We start from the raw sequence: 8,240 nt of genomic DNA on the forward strand, positions 1-8,240 counted from the left end.
AGCTCGTATCAATTTGACAAATTTGTATAGGAGGGATTGAGGTATGGCTTAAGTCTAAAACGGGACCATGTCATTTAATTATGAGCTCAGGGAACGCATTTGAAAATCACCAATATTTCAAAATCCAAATATCGCATTTCGTGGCAAATTTTTAATTATCATTTTGCCCATGCGGAATCTGTTATTGTAAACAATTTTTCCATGGGAAACGGATGAGAATTTGAAATGAAAGCAATCTGCCGTGGTTAGCTATGCAAGGCCAGCTTACTGTATTGATTCCCTGATCGAACACGGTGCTGACTTCTAAAACGTGCTTGGAATTCTGGATTTAACCACGGGGTGCCTGATTAGATTATATCGTGACGCAAATGACGATGTTGCGATTTTCACAAAGTTCAGCTTGGTTTTTCCGCGCGGAAATGAAAAGCCTCAAACTAATTTTTATATCCTCGAAAACAACACTATTTCCAGTTATCATGAGCTTAACCTTAACCGATTCTGAGTTATATTGCGTGGGCAAAACGATTTCTGTGCGAGATAGTTAAATTTGGATCCGTGACATTTTCAATGCAAACAGCGTGACACGTAGCTGAATCAACCCATCTAGTGGAGATCTCTGGTAAGACATGAAGTTCTCTTCATAACGACATATTTTGAATGAGCATCTCTAAATCTGTAACTGACAGTAATTTTAGTTTTTACAGCATAAGACGGCAGTCAAGACTAACTTAATGGAATTTTGTCAACATCTTTTAGCCCGCATGAGACAGTTAAACATAATGTCACACAGATGATGTTCATTTCCACCTTCGTAATTGCTAAATTTAGGGCAAGTTTGGATGAATTTATGGACATCTTCACCTAAGCAAAACAACCATGCTAGTTTTGAAAGTAGGGACTACCCCAAATATTGATTTTGAGCGAGAAATGGAGTAACCACAAACATACATAAATCAAGTCATGTGCACTTTGACCGTTGAAAATTAGCAAAGTTTACCGAGCTCCTGTAGCTCGAAAAGACTAGTTCCCAAAAATGTTTTTGTTGTTTTCGGTACACCAGCCCTAGTACTAAACATAGATGGTTGTGAGCACTCCAGATCCCGTTATACTTTTGGGAAAAACGTCTTGGAACAACAGCACTCCCGTTCAGATTTGGAATGTGCTGTTTCTGTGGTATTTTCGAGACAGCGCAATTCTTTATTGTTTCGTCACAATTTACAAATTTTGCTACTAATCACAGAAGAGATGTAAAATGATACCATATGTTTGATTTATGCTATTTGAACAAATGCGTAAGATTTTATAGATCGTTTTCACGTGACGTCACAGAATTAATTTCCGCCATGTTGGTGCACATCCGAGTCACGTGTTTCAGTAAGAAATATATGCAAACAGAGTCCAAAGTTATAATTCTTCTCAGTTCACTGTCGAAAATTATGGCTTCCGAGGAAAAAAAAAATTCTTCGTCTGATCCTGACAATGTTGTTCAAATTCCCCTGTCTGATTACGCTAAAAAGCTGGATGGGAAAGTCAGAGAGCGCTACGTTAAGAAAATCTCGACGATTGGAATCGATCCTGCCTTGATAGAGGGGAAACACTTCGAACCTGACTGTCTTCCGCCGGTTGAATCGACAGATTTACTCTGTTATTTGGTTCTTGAGACCAGCTTTTACACGCAAAAGCAATTTAAAGCCTTTCGTAGTCTGGAAGCTTACAATCAAATGGTTTCGGGGTTTGTTTACAACGTGCAAGGGCATATGGTCGCAATGGAAATACCAAAGCGGTAAGCAAGATCCTGCATTGGCATGTTCAGTTTAAGTTTCATTAAAGTGAGAACAAATTCTTGAAACTGTGACAAAGTTGGCGACTTTCTTACAACGAATTTCGAAACATACTGTAGAACTGTTTGCAGGACTGTTTGCAGGACATCATAAGCAGGCAATCCAGTGTAAAATCTCACCTTCTCGTTGTCATTTGCGAAGTAAGTCTCGTCGAATGTTGGTTTGGCAGTCGAGGTGTGAAATAAATAATCGAACTCCTCAGTTTGAGTAGCTGTCCCTGTTTCAGTTTCCACTTCCATCGCTGAGTCCAAATTGAAAGAAATGTCACTGACCTTTTCCCCTGGTTCGTCAATTTTTTGTCGCTTGGCCTCGATTTCTTCCCTGAGCCGCTTTTCATTTTCTGCCGCAACACGCTTCATCTCACGATCTCTGACCCTCTCGTCTCGTTTCCCGGCAGCTTCTAGATCTGCTTGAAGCTTTTCTGCGGCATCACATTTATTATGGCCTAAATTCTGGGTTGGAATCCAATCTGGATCGTACCTATCCCACACTTTTGCAGCTTTCCCTGAGATAAAATGTCTACCACAGACTCGTCCGTGCTCCAAAATGCTGTCCGTGAGGTCTTTTCGGCTGATGGCAGAAATCCATTTTTTTCGCCTTTCCTCGCTAAGAATTCTTATTTCGTCGCCTTGATTTGTTACAACTGAAGGAATTCTTGCCATATAAACTCCTTTATCACGAACAGTTCGGGTTCCACAGCCAAAAATCGCACACAAAACCATTTTTTAGAGCTCACGCGATACGAGTTCACTGTTTACATGTGCACCAATATGGCGGCCAATTGTAAAGTGGTCACGTGACTGAAAACGATCTATAGCCTTCAGCAAAACGCGGAATATTAACTCCGAAATATACAATCAACAACAAACATATGAAACATATGTGTGAACTGCGGTTATGAGACGTATATGAGAGCACGATCCTTCGCAGTAAAGCACTATTTGAGCAATAGTGAAAATCAGACCTGAAAAAAATTTCAGGCCTGTACGGGATTCGAACCACTGACCTCTGCGATACTAGTACAGCGCTCTACCAATTGAGCTAACAAGCCAACTGGGAGCAGGCCATCAAATTAATTCGACATAAACCCGTAGATGATAAATCAAACAACAACAAACATATGAAACATATGTGTGAACTGCGGTTATGAGACGTATACGTTTTTTTGAGGTCTGATTTTCACTATTGCTCAAATAGTGCTTTACTGCGAAGGATCGTGCTCTCATATACGAAATATACAATGTTCTTTGTTTTTGACCGTCCTCGCTTCTCGTCGCCAAAAATTTGATGAAGTAGCATTACGAACCAAATAATTACAATTTTTGCTGATAGAATAGATCAGATATCTCACAGTAAAAATTGGAGGGAATTCTGTGATCGGCCGAAATTCGAGTGGTTGGTTCTTACGCGGACAGCCTCTTAGGAGCAAATATGGCAAAAAAAATCAAACATTTTCGAAATATGGTGGCAACAGTCAAAATATCCATTCGGCTCATATTCTCAAGTTAGCTGGGCCTTACAGTGAAACAAACTACTGCATACTTCGTTTGGCTGAATATCGATTTCTTTTCGAGAAAGACGACAAAAACTGAATTCCGCCAAATTGTCGCTGTTGAAGCTCAAAATGTTTTTGGACGAATCTTGGAGCATCGCGCCACGAACTGAAAGCACTTGGACCGATGAAAAGGGCCAAATCTTGAAAAAAAAGCATCAAAACATATGTTGACAGCAATTTGAACAATTATTGATTGTTTTGTATACACAATCTAATTGTATTTATCCGACTTTTATCCAACTAGATTAAAAATAGGTTAAAAGTAACCAGTTATTTGACTAAGTGCTAAACAAAATAATCGACTGAAAATCTGGCTTTTGGAAGGCGAAGTGTGTTTCTTTTTAATCTCTAAAGTAGTATTTAGGGAAATGATTCCGATTGATTTCATTGAATTTTAAAGTTGGATAAAATGGGCTGATTTGACGGTGCCGTCAGTTAGTCGAAAATGTACACATCCACACGCAAACTCGATTGTTTCGCATTTCACATCCAAACTACAGCCTTTTCAACATGATATCCACTTACCCTCCATGTTGCTGTATCACAATAGAGGATTGCAGTCCTGAAATTGTTGCATCGCTCTCACAGTAGCAATGTAGCTCGGAAGAATAGTCAACACTTGATAACGATTGCTTACAAAGCGTATCTCGGGGTTTCTCCACTCCCATTTCGTTCAAAAGGAGGCTGTAATTATTTCAAGTAAGAGATCTTTGTTTGAATGTAAGTCTTCAACCGAACCGCGAACCAGATGTAAGCGGGATGTTGCTAGTTCAGGAACATGTTTCTCATATGCGAACTAAAAAAATTCCTTAAACAGGAGTTTTGTGAAACGACGAGTAATTCAATTTGTGCCGTTTTTGATTACTGGCGCTGTCAAAAACGGCCCCCAGAAGCGATTTTCGCTCGGAAAAAAAGTATTTTACAATATTTCGAAAAACGAGAGTAGTCTCATTTATTTTAAACTAAGACAGATTCATGGGAAGATTTTGAAAGAAATCGATAAATTGCACTGACATGCATTTACCGCTTTTAGAGAGACTGCCTCTCGATGATGTTTAGAACAAGTGAGACGTGTTAAAATGAACACGTGAGGTGTGTTCAAACGCTAGTCGTGTATAACAAAATTTCGTTGCTCTGAATTTCTGATCTGGATGAGTTACGGAGAATTATCTACTTATTTTAAGTCATATTTGCTATTTTGACCCCAATTTACGCGAAAACCAAGCTGAAGTACTTCAAATCAGGATGTAAAAGGTTTTCGTTTTCTTTCTTAGAAGGCTGAGTTGGCTGTTAAGAATTCTTTTTTACTTCCTTTTCTTTAAAGCTCCTCTATATATCAAAGAAACTTATTATAAAGAACTCGCAGAAACCTAGAGAAAAAATATTTATAATATATTCTTCTGTTGTGATCCTCCTTAAATTACGGGAATGGTGGTATTTTAATTATCCTTTGTTCATTAATTCTACCTATTTTTTCACTTAGGTTATAGCTCTGTTGAGTTAATTACTCAGCTTCTGCAAATGCAACTCGATGCCAGCAAAGGCAGTGACGAGACAGACCTAAAAAATGAGTTGAAGAAAATTGCTTCAGACAAGGGCTTCACAATTGTTCACAATGAAGGATCAGGAAATTGCATGTTCTACGCTTTGTCAGATCAACTAGAATATGCTATGGGAATCAAAATTAAGTATGATGAATTAAGACAAATATTGGTCCAGTACCTCAGAGAAAACCCTGAACTAGTAAGTTGATACCTTACGCTATATGTTACCCACTGTTACTTTAAGAGCACCATATAGGTTAGATCTACATGTGGGCCAACTGGCCAACACATCACTATTTCGCCTGTAGGGGATAATAAGGATCATAAATACTCTGACATCAGCGTTTAGTATAAACCACACTGCGCACCCATTGGTAAGTGATTAACAAGTACCACTCACGGCCTTCTGGTATGTACGTAAATAATTTTTTACTCCAGTATCAGTGAAAGTGGTGGATAATTGCCTTGCCTCTTTGCCTCGATAAATACCTACCCCTATTCACCCTTATTTCGAAGAATAATTGTTTGATATTCTGGATTGCCCTTTAAAACACGCTGTGTAGTTCAAGTGTTTTGGTAGAGACCAGGTCCGGGTCACGGATGAACTCAGACCTCCTTGTGAAAATTAAAGGGCTTTGTCTTGTGGAGAAAGCGGCCAACCCAAGGTTTTTTAAAAATACTTTGCACTTGAATCTCCCCCAGACAGGACAATCTTTGGATAACCTTGGCTCTAGATAAGGTGGACCCCACATATTCGATGTTTCAGAAGAGCAAATTCAGGAGGTTGAGACTGCTACATCCAATGTAGATCCTTGTGTTCATTACTCTGATTGGTATTATCCGTTCTTACTGTTGTTTAGTATCTCTTTGTTATTTTCTCATTCAATGACTCCTTCCAACGCACTCAACCTGGTCCAGTGTACCATTAACTTTACACTCCAAGTTTTGTTCACTATTTTACTCTTCTCACAGCCGGATGGAACAGATCTGTTTCCCTTCGTCCATGGACATCAATCATGGGCTGATTACTTAACATACATGGAGCCAGATGGCGTTTGGGGTGACCATGTCATTCTGTGTGCCGCAGCAAACTGCTATAAAACTTGTATTCATGTGGTCAGCAGTCTTTCCGCTGTTTACGATGTTATCTTACGGCCACAATGTCGTGTTGACAAAAGCAGGACACTTGTGTTGGGACACATCCATGAAGTACACTATGTCAGCCTTCATTCCACAAAAGGTACAATTCTTTACATTATACCTGGTAAATGAAGAGTGAGCTTATAATGATGTTTCGTGTAATTATCTACATCGCTCAGGAGGGAGGGGGTGGCTCTATCGTTCTCTGGTATAGGCCGCCGTTAAATGATCACTGCCAAAGTGACGTCGCACAGTAACATTGGAAGCGCTTCGCTAAGTTTGAGGACAGGAATAGGAGTTAACAAAGAAAATGCCATTACAGGCTCCTTATGGGTTACTACTGACTAATTTTCCATGAGTGTACAAGCTTCGTTATTTATATTGTGAATTTAACAGTGTACTGTTAAGTGAAAATGTTTGTCTGTAATTTCACCAAATACAAGTCGGGACGATTGCGGCTGACCGCCATATTCACTTCCGCGCCTGTTGAGACAAGACAAAACGCTGTTTTTTTTTTTGTAAGCTTTGAACAAATCGTCCTCATAAAGGGAGGTGTTTTTCCTTATTTATGTAGGTTTATAGCTATTGCTATTTGGGGTGAATCTAATGAGTCATTTTTCTCCTCAATCCTTTTAAGTTAGAAGTTGTCGTAGTTTTAAATAGCGGCAAGCCACGATTACATATTTGTCTTGTCTGCTAGTGTTGTAAAGACCTTGGTAAGATCCAAAGATTCTAGTTAATTGGCTTGCGGGCTTTTGTTTGTCTTTTTTGCTTGTGGTACTTTATTTTAAAACGCTCTCGCTACTCCTGTAATTAATTTTTTCGGGCTTGTATCGTAAATTGCTGTTATAGCCAGAGTATTGACTTGTGTCTTAATCCTTTAAGAGGAGATGTGGCCAAAAACCGAACATTTTCGAAAAAGCTCAAAATTTCAGACGAATCTCGGAGCGTTCCGCCACGAATTGAAAACACTTGGAACAATAACTCTTTTAAAATATTTAGCGAGTAGTGCGATGAGGTAGTTGCCACAAAGGAACAGGTAGCAACCTAGGGTGAGAAAGAAAGCGTAAAATTTTCGTGGTCAATTTATCTATGGAGACGGTTTAACCGTTAGCAATGGTTTGTTAAAAGATGGGTAAAAATCATTATCAATGACTGTGAAAAAATGAGAATCATATTTGTGAGCTGCGGTTTAAGAAATGAATATATTAGTTATCTTCGCAGGAACGAACACTACTTAAACAGTAGCGAAAATAAGGCTTGAAAAACAATTCAGGCCTGTAAGGGATTTGGACATCTGAAAATCATATATGTGAACTGCTGTTCGTAGAGCACAGCACCGGTACCGCAGAGGTCATAGGTTTAATTCCCGTGCAGGCCTGACTTTTTTAAGGCCTTATTTCACTACTGCTCATCTGAACAGTTTTTTCCAAGATACATAACGAGAAAATTGCCATGGTAGGCTCTTACTAGATCTCGCGAAAAGTTCACAAGAAAAAAGTGGTGAATGATAATACCCGGTAAGCAGTCGAAGGAGAAAAAGAGAGGCGTAGTGTAATGGTCTGAATGGCACTTGTCTCTCGATTTCTCCAGTATTTCTCTCCGTTGTCTTCCCCCCCCCCCCCTTCTACCACCAAGAGAGGACCCTCTCCTGCATAGAAAGGAGATTGTTGATCCCAAGGCGCTGGTAACTGGGTCTCAGCGACCTCAGTACAATTCAGTGTAAATTCAGAATCTGTTATATAATGATCTGAGTGAAAATTGATGAATGAGAAAAACTGTTTTGCAGACAGTACCACAGAAAAATTAAGTGAGACGAGACGTGAAACTCAAATGGTGAAACAAAAATTGGATAATTTGATGAGCAGGCCACCACCTAACCAAATCCCCAGGATGGAAGGTAAACGCTTTTATGTAATAAATGTTAGTGTGAAATGATTCTGCAAAAGAAAATAACGACAGTGTGTGCAGAATCTTCATATGTTCTATGAAGCCAAGAAGAGACAGATATATTGTTAAATTGCTGGGGCTGATCCTACCACTAAGAACTTCGTGCAAAATTTAACTTGACAACGGGTTAAGAGATAGTTTACAATGTGAGGCCAGAGCTGCAACTTGAGACACATTATTTTGACCTGGTTGGGTCTCGTCTACACTGGT

At 39.4% G+C, this 8,240-nt stretch overlaps 2 pseudogenes across 2 annotated transcripts in view; both read left to right on the forward strand.

Moving 5' to 3' along the window:
* The window catches only part of LOC148726351 (uncharacterized), a 98,695-nt pseudogene that overhangs the window by 65,596 nt on the left and 24,859 nt on the right, over positions 1-8,240 (forward strand). The gene's annotated exons all lie outside the window — the stretch shown is intronic.
* LOC111329771 (uncharacterized) overlaps positions 1-8,240 on the forward strand; it is a 33,502-nt pseudogene that overhangs the window by 14,464 nt on the left and 10,798 nt on the right. The window contains exons 5-7 of the transcript XR_015989385.1: positions 4,880-5,139; positions 5,913-6,180; positions 7,870-7,980. The product of XR_015989385.1 is annotated as an uncharacterized LOC111329771 (transcript). The remainder of the gene's footprint in view (positions 1-4,879; positions 5,140-5,912; positions 6,181-7,869; positions 7,981-8,240) is intronic.

Source organism: Stylophora pistillata, chromosome 7 (genome assembly GCF_964205215.1).
Source record: "Stylophora pistillata chromosome 7, jaStyPist1.2, whole genome shotgun sequence".
In the NCBI taxonomy this organism is placed as follows: domain Eukaryota; kingdom Metazoa; phylum Cnidaria; class Anthozoa; order Scleractinia; family Pocilloporidae; genus Stylophora; species Stylophora pistillata.